The 14,040-nt window shown below is 46.2% G+C and overlaps 1 protein-coding gene and 1 long non-coding RNA gene across 9 annotated transcripts in view; one reads left to right on the top strand and one right to left on the bottom strand.

The window, feature by feature from the left end:
- Positions 1–8,522: 8,522 nt before the first annotated feature.
- Positions 8,523–10,834, bottom strand: LOC112673924 (uncharacterized). The gene is made up of 2 exons (XR_003145123.3): positions 10,716–10,834; positions 8,523–8,965 (listed from the first exon to the last, which is right to left on the bottom strand). It is a non-coding gene; the product is annotated as an uncharacterized LOC112673924 (long non-coding RNA).
- LOC112673925 (BLCAP apoptosis inducing factor) overlaps positions 10,489–14,040 on the top strand; it is a 55,876-nt gene continuing 52,324 nt past the window's right edge. For 5 of the 8 annotated variants that reach the window (XR_007405482.1, XR_003145124.3, XR_004808783.2 and 2 more), the window contains exon 1: positions 11,000–11,135. The gene's annotated coding sequence lies outside the window, so the exon portion shown is untranslated. Of the gene's footprint in view, positions 10,730–10,968; positions 11,136–14,040 lie in introns of those variants that run through there. The other 3 variants (XR_007405479.1, XR_007405483.1, XM_049100365.1) reach the window with 3 other exon arrangements.

Here is a 14,040-nt window from a genome sequence, read left to right as displayed (position 1 = left end):
TCTGTTGGAGGATGATGCAACCACCACCCCACCCCACCCCCACTCCCCGCCCTCTTAACTATTTATGCTTGGGACTGGGGATTCATCTCTGGGATGTCATTAACTGTCAAGCAGGTTGCAGACTCTACAAGGGCACTCAGCCAGGGGTGAGAAACTGAAACCCAGCCCTTGCCTCCCTCACTGTGGAGCAAATCCACCTAGCAGAAGGGGTGGCTTTTTCTAATTCACACAAAGACGTTGTATGGGCTAGAGGTTAGTCTCTTAATTAAAGAAAAGGTCTTAAAATGTTACATGCAAAGCTTAAGTGTTTTATTCTAACTTTAAACATATAAATGTGTATTCGCTCTCCAATCTTTTGATATAGGTCCAAGGCTTTTCCTTTGAGGAGTCCACTGGTGGGAATTCCAGTTCATTATCTACGCCTATAATTTCCAATTTTGGTGTCTTGAAAGTGGAAATGGCCACTTAAGACTCTTATGAAGTGACCTGAAGGCAGAAGTCTTGTGGATTTCTCTCTCACAGCTGTCCTACTCTTATCTAATTAGAAAGCAGTATTTTTACGACATGCCATTATTGGGGCTCCACAGACTCCTGCCTAGAGCCCAAAGTTCCTGCAAAAGTGCCTTTGTCCATGGACAGCTGCAAGTTACTGCTGCTGAAGGGGGTACAAGCAGAGGACCACCCATGCTACCACCTTACTGCCGTCTTCCTTTACCAGTTTTTTAAGCTGGCATTTATCAAGCATTTACTCTGTGCCAGCCTGATACTGGATATTTCTCATGCATCTTCTGCTACACTAAGAGGTCAGATTTATCAGCCCCATTTTACAGATGAGGATACTGAGGCATAGGGAGAGGAAATGCTTTGCCTTGCTTTCTGATCATGCTTCCTTTTTTAAAAGATTTTATTTATTTATTTTAGAGAGAAAGAGAGAGCAGGAGAATGAGTGGATGGGGTAGAGGCAGAGGGAGAGGGAGAAGACTCCCTGCCGAGCAGGGAGCCCACAAGGAGCTGGATTCCAGGACTCTGTGACCATGACCTGAGCCAAAGGCAGATGCTTAACCGACTGAACCACCCAGGCGCCCCTGATCACACAACTTCTGTGTTTATTCAATTCTTTTTTGTTTGTTTATTTGTTTATTCAATTATAAGACACATTTTTTCACATTGCTAAAATTAGGATTTTGATGAAATACAGAACAAATGAAGAAGTCATGATTTGTAAGCATATTTTTAAAAATTTTAAACTTTTAGTCTGAAATCATTTCAAACTTACAGAAAGTCACAAGATTAGTGCAAAGATTTCCCTTATGCCCTTGACTCAGAATCTCCTGTTGTTAACATTTTGCCACATTTACTTCAAAATTCTATTTTTTCTCTATTCTTTTATATATATATATGTATATATACATATATATATTTAGAGAGAGAAAAATATATATATTTGAATCATTTGAAAGCAAGTTATAGGAGCACCTAGGTGGCTCAGTCAGTTAAATGTCTGCCTTCAGCTTAGGTCATGATCCGGGGACTCTGGGGTCAAGCCCTGCATCAGGCTCTTTGCTCCCTCTCTTTGCTGCTCTCCTTACTTGTGCTTTCTCTCTCTCTCCATCAAATAAATAAATAAAATCTTTTTTAAAAAAGTAAGTCAATTAGAGATGTCATGCCTCTTTCCCCCTAAATATTGTCCAAGAACAAGGAAATGCTCTTCCATAATCACAGCATAACTATTAAAATCAAATATTTGACATTGAACAATGTACTATTATCTGGTTCATAGCTCACATCTGGATTTTGCCAACTTTTCCAAGAACATCCGTGATAGCAGATTTTTCTAATTCCAAATTCAACTCAGATTCACATGCTACATTTTGATGTTCTATCTCTGTAGTCCTCTTTAAATTCCTTTCTTTCTCTTTCTTGCCATTGACATTTTTGGAGAGTTGGGTCAATCATTGTGCAGAATGTCCCAAATTTGAATTTGTATGATTGTGTTCTCATGATTTGATCCAGGTTACACACTTTTGACGGGAAGACCAGGGATGTGATGACCTCTCCAGTGCATCCCATCCAGAGGCACATGTGTTGGCTTGTCCCACCACTGTGATGTTACACTTGATCACTGAGCTAAGGTCGGGGTGTATCAGGTCTCTGCTATACCAATCGCTTTTCTTTTGTAATTAAAAAGCTATTTGGAAGGAGAAATTCAGACTGAATATTGCTCTCCTCAGCAAACTTCCAATAGTTTCAGGATCTGTGGATGTTTCTCATGCCCATTTATTGCTATTATAGTTGCAAAACCATGCTTTTCTTATGCCGTCACCCCTTCTATATTTCTTAGCTGGCATTCTGCTGCAAGAGCTCTCTCTCTCCTTTCCCATGTATTTCTTTATTAACAGCATAGACTCATGGATTCTTACCTTATTCAGTGAGAAATAATGCACTACTGTCATTATTTGTGCTGATATTTTATTGTCACAGAGGCAGGATATGAACCCACGTCTCTCTAATTCCAAAGCCTATATTCCCAACCACTCTTCTATGCTCCATGCTGCTTACTAGCTGTTACCTTGAGCAAATTGCTTCAACTCTCTGAAAACCCAGCTTTAACACTGGAAGGATCTCAGAGCCATGTGTAATGCCTGACCAAGATTCTAAAGGGTAAGTCTGCAGTGTTCCCCTTCAGCTGAGTCCTAGGACAATTCCTGTTCCCTGCTGGGACCCCAGCACCATTCTGCTCAATCAAGGTCAAGTTGTACCAACATTTGGCCTGGTCTTCTGCTAGGGACTGAGATCTGGCCCCTTGCCTTACTGAGGCTGCTCCACACCACTGGGTTCCAGAGAAACACAATAGAGAATAGAGCCATAGTGGGCATGTAGCATGAATGAGAAACAAATTTTAGTGGTCATCAGCTACTGAGATTCTGGGTTGGTTTGTCCCTGCAGTATATCTTGTCTATAATCCCCCATCCTAGGTTCTGGAAGTATACCAGGGCCCGAGACAGACTTAGTCTCTGTGGTCTTAGAGCTCACAGTCTACCTGGGAAGACAGATGCTGACCAAATGAATAATTCTTTGGTACAACTATATTAATAGTTACAAATGAAAACAAACAAACAAACCAAAAAAAGAGCTTTTCCTTTGAAAAGCACTTGGTATTGGGACAGAATCTACCAAGGACATCCGACTTCATTTGGAAAACTAGAGGAATGTTCCCAAAGAATCAGCCGTAAAACTAAGTCCTTAAGAAAGGAGTCTGAGTGGGCCTGGTGAAGAAAGGCAAGCGAGGTATTCCTGCAGAGGGAACAGCACAGGCAAAGGACCTGGGGAAGGGAGCCTCCTGGTTTCCTACACTTTGCAAGCTTCTTCGAGTGCCTCTCAATTTTCTGAGCCCAGAAATCCCATGGAGACATTGCCTTTTTATTTAAACTAGCTGAAATTTTCCTGCTTTCCACCAAAGGAATATACACTTTGTACTTTAGGCAGGAATTTTCCGCTCAGAGTCACATCAAACCATGTGTCTCAAATAAACTCCCACCTCAATGGACTCATTGGCCGGAAAGAAGTTCCTATGCTAAAGCATGTGTGGGCCCATCTGGTTTCTCCTAGGAAAAGTCAAGAGTATCCTTTTGCGCAACTAAAGATTGAAAAGCCATATGATTTCCTTTGTTTGTTCTGTTTTGTTGTTGTTGTTGATTCTTCAGTATGAGGCACTGATGCTGATCTACACAGTGGCAGTGCCACAGAGTCCAGCAGAGGCTCCCAGCAACACTCTGGCACCCATCGCCTCCTCCCATCTCCTTGTCAGGGGAATCTCCTGGCATCACCAGAGGTAAAAAGAAGAAAAAAAGAATCTCTACCTTCTGGAGTAGATGTGAACTCCAGAGAGGCTCCCCAAGTCTGCTCTTCTCTCAATCTTACCCATTTCAATAACCCCATCTACATGTGGGGTTTTTTTTTTAAGATTTTATTTATTTATTCATGAAAGACACAGATGGAGAGGCAGAGACAGACGCAGAGGGAGAAGCAAGGTCCCTGTGAGGAGCTTGATGCAGGACTTGATCCCAGGATCCTAGGATCAGGACATAAGCCAAAGGCGATGCTCAACCACTGAGCCACCCAGGTGCCAATTGCCATCCAGATTTAAAAGCCAAAATCCCAGGAATCATTCTCAATTCTTTTCCTTAACCCTTCACATTTAAGCAATCATCAAGTGCTGATGGCCCTGTCTGCAAAATACATCACAACTTAGCCCTCTTCCCTATATCACCACTGTCTCCACCCAGAGCCAAGCTACCACCACCCTGACACTTACCTAGCCGCCTCCACCACTCTCCCTACCTCCCCTCTTGCTCTCCAGTCCATTTAATTAGCAGCTAGAGTGAGTAGTCTTTTAAAGAGGCAAATCTGTAGCTTGAAGCCTCCAGGGGCTCTCCATTGCTTTAGGATTGTTTGAACTCCTCTCCTTGCCCTTTAAGACTCTGTGTGAGGGACACCTGGGTGGCTCCGTGGGTGAGGGCGTGATCCCGGAGTTCCAGGATTGAGTCCGGCTTAGGGTTCCCTGCCAGGAGCCTGCTTCTCTCTCTGCCTATGACTCTGTCTTCTCTCTGTGTCTCTCATGAATAAAGAAATAAAATCTTAAAAAAAAAAAAAAAAAGACCCTGTGTGATTTGATCACGACACAGGTCACTCCCCTCTCACCCTCAGAGATCCAGCCACACTGACCTGCTTGTGGTCTGTGGTACACCCCTGACCTCTCACCTCCAGACTGTCTCAAATTCTATTCTCTTTGCCTCTAATACTGGCACCCATATTCATGATCCAGAAAACTCCTTCTTCACCTCAGAGTTGAGGTTGAATATTTTTACCTTCCGGTGGACCTCCTTGGCCAGCCCCAGACTAACCTAGTCCCCTTGTTTATGATTCTCCTCCACCATACAGTGACATGCTTGTAATTTGTGTTCTACATCTGCCTCTCTTGTCATTGGACTGTGAGCTCATTGAAATCAGGGACTCTCTTGTTCACCACTGTATCCTTAGAGCCTAGAGTAAAGCCTGGCTCAGGCTCATACCAGGTACTCAACAAGTGTTTGCTGTAGGGATGAATGAATGAATAAATGAATGGCAAGTGGGATTCTGTAATCTAGCCTTCATAGCTAGCCTGTGGCAGGATCCCAAAATCTTCTGGGATGAACTTGGTCTCTTGAGAAGGAAAAGTCTCTTTAGGTCCTGAATTCTTAAAGGGATACTAGGGAGACATTTTATAATTTATCTGAGGACAAGAACCTAAGCCTCATTTATTCTCTCTAAAATAGTTATATTCTATAGAGGCAGGAATATGCATTTTTCATGTTTTTCCAGGACTCATCCACAGGCCTGACACAGAGAGGTTAAAAATGAAGACTTCAGGTCCTTGTGGCCTGGAATCAGATCTTGCTCTGTCAGCTACAACTGGGTAGGTAGCCTTAGGCAATTGACTTCATCTCCCTGAATCTTCTTTTCCTCACTTTTTTTTTTAAAAAAAAAGATTTTATCTATTTATCTGAGAGAAAGATAGAGAGAACAAGCAAGAGGAGGGACAGAAGGAGAGGGAGAAGCCAATTCCCTGCCGAGCAGGGAGCCCTGCTGAGGACTCCATCCCAGGACCCTGGGATCAAGACCTGAGCCAAAGGCAGACGCTTAACTGACTGAGCCACCCAGGTGCCCTTCATCATCTTTAAAATAAATATAATACAATCTTTTTTTATAGAATTACACTGAAGGTTAACTAAGTTCATGTAACAGTTTCTAGCACATAGGAAGAGCTTAATATACCATTATTGTTCCAATCATTAACCGCTAGATAAGAATATTGGGCATTTCCCTCAAATTACCACTGGATGTCGCCACAGACTTGGCTAAAATAGTGGCACAGTTGCCCAAGTGTACATGCCTCCAAGTCTGGAGCAAAAAGACCTTAGAGAGAAATTGAGGACAAAACCAGCAGGGACTGCTCAAGGTCATGAAAGCAGATCCAGGGTTTGAACCCACTGGTCCTGCTCCCTTAAGGATGGCAAACTCCTCACCAGGGCTCCCACAGTTCATCCTACCCCTGGGATAACTGGTATGATCCACTTGAACCAATAGCTAACCATGAGTGTTAATTATGTGACAGGCACTACTGTACGCATTTACAACATGAACTCATTGAATTGGCAGAAACAACCATAAGGGATAGATTCTAATGTTTTCCTCATTTTATGGATGGGAAAAGTGAGGCTCAGGAAGGGTAAGTAAGTTGCTCAAGGACACACAACTAAAAAAAAATGCAGGGGGATTAAAACCCTGGCATTCTGGCTGCAGTCTGTGCTATCCCAGAGCCTACTTCTTTGGTCACTTTGGTAATCATGTGTCTTATCAAATTTTAAATCTTTTGGTAATACATGGCTTCTTTGATGATTTAATAAATCACTGTCGTTCTGTCACAAGTTACATTTCCCATATCTTGTCTTGCTAAAGAAATAATGTTGATTTTCAGAAAAAGTAATTGTCAAATGGAATGATGACATAGGAAGGTAGGTAGTGTGGTTTCACAAAACACTGCACTATAAATAACATAATCTTTTGCTTATTCTTTATCATTTAACCCCAAGTTTGCTATCCAGTGCCAACAGAATACCATGGACCCAGTTACCAGCTCAACTGGAGGCTTGGAGGACAAATGGGAAAGAAAAGAGCTTTGGCTAGGTCTTTCATCCATTTCCTCACTCCTTCACCCTTTCATTTATTCCACAGTGACTGCCTCCTCCTCCTCTTCCTCCTCCCTGTCAGGCCTGGTACTAGGCTCTGAAGCTAAGAAATGACCCCCACATTAGCTCTGCCCTCAAGGAGCTCACAGTCCAGTGAGAGTTAACAAGAAGTACGTACACACTGGCACTGCTCTATTGACCATCTCCCAAGACTCCTTAGACGGCATTTGTCTATTCTTCTCTCTATCCTCCATTCCTAGCATAGTGCCTAGCACACGTTAGGTACTCAATAAATGTTTGCTAAATGAATACAAAGTCTTCGTGGAGGAGGCGGCATTTGATCTGGGACTTTGACAACTAGAAATTTCTTTTTTTTTATGTTTTATTTATTTATTCATGAGAGACACAGACAGAGAGAGAGAGAGAGAGAGAGAGAGAGGCAGAGACACAGACAGAGGGTGAAGCAGGCTCTATGCAGGGAGCCCGATGTGGGGCTCGATCCCAGGACTCCAGGATCACAACCTGGACCGAAGGCAGGCGCTAAACTGCTGAGCCACCCAGGGATCCCCTAGAAATTTCTTGACAGGTGAAAACAGAGAAGAGGAGACACCCACTCAAGAGGAAGAATGACAGGGTCATTTGAGAAAGATCATCCTGGCTTCTATGAAGAGGATGATGGCTTTGGCTGAGATGTGGAGCAAGGAGACTAGTGAGAGGCTGCTTCAAGGGTGAGTGGGTGGTAGTTTGGACCAAGGTTTTGGAGGTGGAGACAGAAAAGCCTGAAGCAGGATGCAGAAAAGATGGGCAAGACTTGGAGAGCATGAAGCAGGAGAGAGAAGTCACAAGTGAGTTTGGATGTCTGGTGGAACAAGGCAGGTTGGAGAGGTCTTGGCAGGAAGTTGAGGTCTGTTGAGCAAAATATTAGGGCAGAAAGACCTTCCAGGTCCCTCAAGTCAGACCCCGGTTTTGGTGTCATTTCTTTTTTTTTTTTTTAATTTCTATTTATTTATGATAGTCACAGAGAGAGAGAGAGAGAGAGGCAGAGATATAGGCAGAGGGAGAACCAGGCTCCATGCACCGGGAGCCTGACGTGGGATTCGATCCCGGGTCTCCAGGATCGCGCCCTGGGCCAAAGGCAGGCACCAAACCGCTGCGCCACCCAGGGATCCCTTTGGTGTCATTTCTACCACCAGAACTGAGCTTGGAGAGGAGAGCAGTCCTGTGTGTACAGAGGAAGCAAGCCAGCTGGCCGGGAGCCAGCCCCATGTGCGTGAGAGCCCTGTCTTACCTTCTCCAGTTTTCTGGGGCCCCAGAATAAATGAATGGCAAGTGGGAAGAAGGTTGGCCACAGAGGCCTTGTCAATGCCCAGACCTGGCATCAAGAGGTTACTGGAAGGCAGAGTCTCTCCAAAAAAGTACCTTCTGATTCTTGCTCAACAGCACAAACCACTACCATGGATTGGCAGGATACCTCCCTCTATAATATCTTCTTTCTCTTGGGGTATAACATACATAAAGTACATAAAATCCCCTAATCTTAAGGTATAGCTTGATGAATTTGTGCCAATGTAATCACCAAGCAGATTAAGATACAGACTTTTTCCAGCATCCCAGAAAATTCTCTCTTGTTCCTTTCCCACCTCTACTCCTCTCCCACCAACACAGGAAAGTACTATTTTGATTTCTATCACCACAGATAGAACTTTATATGTGAATGGAATCATACAATATGTACTGCTTTTGTGTCTGGATCCTTTTAGTACACATACTGTATGTGACATTAATCCACATATCACATATATCAGTTTATTATATTTTTATATGTATAACATAGTATTCCTTTGGATGAATGCGCCATAATTTATCAGTTCTCCTGTTGATGGACATTGAGCTATTTCTAGTTTAAGCTATAAATAAATCTGTTATGAAAATTCTTGCACGAGTCTTTTTGTGAACATAGGCACTCATTTCTCTCAGATTGAATACCTAGGAGTGGAAATTCTAGGTCACAGCTTAGGTGTATGTTCAGATTTCGTAGGAACTGCAGGTCTTCAGAAATGGCTGTATCCTCTTTCACCAGCTATATGCAAGAATTTCAGTTGCTTCACGTCCTTGCCTCCACTATGAGACTCTTCTTTTCTTCCAGTGTTATTTTGGGTGTACCTGGCATGGGTGCATTGATCCCTCAGTCCGCAGGCAGCAAAATAGAGAGAGGCCACATCCAGTTTGTTTCTAAGCTGGAGGAGGAATGGACATATTGACTTGAATGTGACCTAGGAACTGGACTGGCCATCTTATGACCATGAGCATGAAACCATCATAAGGACAGCAGAACAGAGATGAAATAAACCTGGCAGATGGAATGTCCCTTGATGACACTGCCAAGCCACTCAATTAATCTGCCATTGGGTGGCAGCCTACTTATTTTTTAAGCTAATCGATTTGTTTTTTTTGTTTGTTTGTTGTTTGGTTGTTTTTGTGGACGTACAAAATAAAGAATACAATTCATAAACTCTCCTTGTAACCAAACCCAATGGTGTCATTTCTGTTGTCTACAGCAGTCAGCCCCACTAAGCACTTTCTCTTTCTTGAAACCTCCTCTCTGGGATCCCATGCTCACCTGGTTTTCCTCCTATCCCTCTGGTCATTGCTTCTCAGCCTCCTTTCTTGGCTCCTCCTCCTCTGTTCCTCAAAAATCTACCTTCCCTTCCTTGGGAACTCATCCAGCTCCGTGATCTCATCCATTACATATGTGCCGATGCTACCCAAATATGAATCTCCAGCACAGACCTCTCTTCTGAGCTCATCTCATATAAAAATGCCTATTGACCCTTTCCACCTAGACATTGCCCAGGCATTTCAAACTTGCCTTCTCAGAGCCAAGCTCTGTATCTTCCCCCTCAATCTGATTCTTCTTCAGGCTTCATCACTTTAGTGAAGGGTTCTTGACTCCTACTCAAGGCAAAAACCTAGATGTTCTTGCCATTGCCCCTTAGCACACATCCACATCCAATCTTCCATCCTTTACTTCTCCATCTCTCCGAACCACCAGCCTGAGTCATCATTACTTTGTAGCTGGAAAGCTGCAATAACCTTCTAACTGGTTCCCTCCCCGCCCCCCCACATCTGCTCCCAAGTGTTTTCCAAGCCATGCAACCAGGATTGCCTTTCAGAAATCCAAATTTGTTATCATTCCCCTGATGAAAAGGGCTTCTCGTTACTGTCAAGATAGAAATCCAAATTCGTTTGGTAGCACTACCTGCACTACGCCTTGCTCACCTCTCATCCACACCCTGCTCCTTCCCACCTTATCTGGGACAAGTGGTTCTTGCTGCCTGGAACATTTCCCGTCTCTCTTGCCCTGCACAACTCCTAATTGTCCTTGGTGTCTCAATCTAAATACCAGCTTCTCAAGGAGGATCCACCTCCACCTCGTGCCCCATATTAGGACCTCATTCACTTTCCATAACCCTCCTTACTTTCCCCCACTGCCCTCTCCATGCTGTATACTTACATATCGATTTGGTTAATATTACTAACACAGTGATTCTCTGCTGACCTTCGTTCCTCTCCCCCCCTCCGCCCCCACACTTTCCCCCACTAGACTGTCAGAGCCTTGTGATTACAGCAATGTCTATGCCACACTCTTCGCCTTTAGCACTGCACTAAGAGAGTAAGCCCTCAAGGAACTCAATTAGCTAATAAATGAATCCTGACTCATTCACTCCCCGTAACAACTCTGTGAAGAAGGCATTTCATCAGACCCGGGGAAGCCGAGAGTCGGGGTAGACCAGTTGCCCGGGGTAGAGGGACCGGGGAGGAGTCGGGTCCTGACCCTAATCAGGTCCTTAGTTCTGAACCCGATTTCTCCGCTCCTGAACTTTGGCCCCTCGGTGAAAGGGCCAGGGAGGGGGCGGACTTTGAGCCACGAGGTCCTGCCCGGATGACACGGGGGATCCGCGCAGGGAACCAGAATCCCGAGCTCACCTACGGAGGCTAAGGTACGCCCCCTCGGCGCTCAGCGAGCGAGGATCACAATCTGCTGCATATGCATGAGGGGACCATGAGGCCGTGGTGCTGGGCTGTCCGGGGCGCGCCTGATTAAAAATTCTTCAGGCTTGAAGACTTGCGAGTCCCCTGAGTTACTCACACACGCACAGAAAACTTTTCAAAGGCCCGTCTGAGGCGCACATTGGGGGACATCGGGAGAGGACGACCCCAAATTGTGCTTTATGATCAGGCGTCTGCCAGAGGCAGCCCGACACCCGAAGGGGTCCTCGGCCTGCTCCACTAGAAGACGAAGGGGGCGTCTCCCCGGCTTCCTGCGGCGTCGGTGGCGAGCTGAGGTGGAGGCTGGCTGCGGCAGCGAGGGCGACAGTGGCGGCGGCGCCATGGCAGGGCTCGCAGGTACCGTGGCGTCGGCCCCCTGGGGACGGGATGAGAGGCCCTCGGTGCGGCGGCGGCGCCATGTTGTCCCTTCGGGGTCACCTTAGGCGTCGCCTGGTCCCTTTCTGGGGGTTTCCTTCCGCGCACCCTGGGGGAGCCACCCCTGTGTGGGGTCACGTGATTGCCCTGTGTGGGCCCCCGTCCCCCTCCCCCCCCGGGCCGCGGGGGTTCTTTCCCGGTCTGAGGGCGAGGCCCCGGACCCCTGGGTCTCGTTCCGGCCTCCAAGGTCAGTCAGTGCTCGCCTGTCTGTTCCCGGGACGCGACAGGCAGAGTCGGGGGGCGCGGGGCTGAGGGAGCGCGACTCCCCGCTCCGCGCCCCGGGGGGCCCCTGGCAGGGGGCCCAGTTTCTGAGAGTCCTGCTAACTTGTCCCCGCCACTTCAGTCGCATTTTTCCTAGAAGGGCCGCGGGTGAGAGGGGGCGAAAGTGGTCTCCACCCCAGGCACCCGCTGTGGTGTCCGAGGTGACGGGGTAATAGGCTGACGCTCTGCTTTGAGTCGCGGGTGCCTCCTCCTCTCATAACTTTGTCAAGTCTGTACACCCGATCCCTTTCCTCCAGCATATGTGGGGAGTGGCCCTCAAGGGCAGCCGAGGGAACGGAATGCCCGGCACTCCAGTGGCCTACAAAGAAGAAAGGGGGATGGGGAACAGTTGCTTTGTCGCTACCCCTTCCAAACCTGTGAGTTCTGCCAGGCCTCCACGTCCCTTTTCAACGCTAAACGTTGGGACAGACCGGGGTCTGTCCTAGGGAGGAAATGATCTTTCTGTTTATAGGTTCGGATCGTGCTTTATCCCTTTCAGGGAGCTGGTGTGTTGGGAACAGCTTCTGTTTGCCCTGCCTGACATGGTCCAACCATCCCCTCAGCCTTCTGGACGGCAACACCAAAGCCAGGACCAAAAAACAAAACAAAAACAAACAAACAAAAAAAGTTCCAGCTTAAGTGCTAATGCCAAGTGTTAGATCTTATTTATTTGTTTGTTTTAGATCAGAGACTAATTAATGTCAAACAAATCTGTTAAAAGATTCAGAGCCCTGGTCAGTTTCCAGTGACCGGATCAATTCTCTGTCTGTCATTGGTCTTGTTAGAACTGCTGCCAAAAACAGTTTAACCTTTTATCTGTAATATGTTGTTTCAAAGAGGAATCTGGAAGTCTGGGTTTGGCTGTCTTTTTTTTGTTGTTGTTCTCTTATCTTTGAGACATGCATTCCATTTCAAGCCTGTCACTGTGCTATACCGAGGACCATGTGTTGCCTGCCTCTCTGACTTCCTGTTCTGGGAATGCTCAGGAATCTGGATCCTGCTGGGGTATGGGCCCTGTGGGAGGGAGAAGGGGTGGAGGGGAGGGTGAACGGAATCATTCCCAGAGAAGATGGTGACATGTCTCTGGGGCATATAGAGGAAGTCAGAGGCCACCAGGGAAAAAGTGACTGTTGTTAGGCTAATGTTTTGTGTGTTGTGTGCGAGTTTGTGCACGTTTAAATCTCTGGGGATAATACTGCAAATTCAGAATCTCACTTTAGGTTACTGGCTCCTGAGTAGATACAAGTTTGACAATAGATATCTAGCAAATGGCTCACAGCAAACCTGTTCCCTCATCCAACCCAGGTGTAATAAGCTGCTGTTGCAGCTGAAGCTTAAGAAACTTGTCCCCTCACCCCTTCCTTCAGTCACAGTTCAAATACTCCACAGAGATAGTGTCACAGCAGCCCACACCTTTGAAAGTCATGTTACCTAATTCCCTCTCCCCTCCACCCCCAGCTTAACTGGTTAGGCTAAGACACTAACTAACATCCTTCTTGGGGCATTAGTGCAAGAGTCTTGCCTGTTGGTTGAGTCCTGCAAAGCCATCCCAGTAGCCTCACAACTCATCTGCTATATGCTTGGTCTTAATGAGGGCAAAGCCTTTTTGGGAGTAGTAGAAACAGTTTAGGAAGAAGGGAGGCCTGTGAACTAAGGGCCCTGCAATAAAACTCTAGTCATTTTCAACTTCTACCATTGCTCACTATCAGAATAAAATGTTTTAACGGTATTGCTTCTGGAAAAATTTTTATAAACAGGATATGTTTGGACCAGACTTCTAGGCACCACACAGGAATAGAAAGTGTGGACACATTCCTTCTCCCTTTTCCAGTGGGTTGTGTTTGCTGCCAGAACATGAGGGTTTGGGGCTGAGGGATGAAGTTGGGGGAGTGGACATTGCACACTCAAGCCCACCCATGTGGGATGTAGGCCACCAGGACAGCCCTTGCCTGGAAGTCTGTCATCTCACCATGCCACGCTCGCTGATGGATGGATGGAGAAGTCCCACAGATGGGCTTCACCAAGATTATCTGGAAAGCCATAGAGCTGCCAGCAGCCTCTCGCCTTTCAAAGGGGGTACAAAAAGCTAAAGGGAGCATGCTCTGTCCGAAACAGCCAGACCCTTCTTTCCATCCCTGTCTATCTGAACCCAGCCACTTTATAACTGGGCTGAGGTTAGAGTATCTGGGACAGTGGGACTGTGGGCACACCTCTTGAAGGCTCTGAGGTGAGGCAGTCTTCACTGAGAACACATGTTGAAATGTTCATAGTTATGTAGGTTTAGTGTGGAAAACCACAGCAACTTCCAGTCTTGAGGCCTGCCAAGATAATGGCTTCAGAAGGGAGGTGTGGGCATTGCCTGCAGATGAGTCACCCTGGGGCAAGAGGAGACCTGCCTCACCTTCAGGCTATAGTAGAAGCTGGAGCCACCCAGCCTAAGGAAGATGGGAGTTTCTGATTATACATCTCCATGGGTCCTGATTGCCACTTTGATGGCAGAATGTTTTTTTTTTTTTTCTTTTTTAAGATTTTATTTGAGAGAGGGAGACAGCACAAGCGGGGAGGA

The sequence above is a fragment of the Canis lupus genome, chromosome 24 (genome assembly GCF_003254725.2).
Source record: "Canis lupus dingo isolate Sandy chromosome 24, ASM325472v2, whole genome shotgun sequence".
Taxonomy (NCBI): Eukaryota; Metazoa; Chordata; class Mammalia; order Carnivora; family Canidae; genus Canis; species Canis lupus.
The sequence above is the reverse complement of the archived record's forward strand: the minus strand, read 5'-3'. Positions and strand labels throughout refer to the sequence as shown.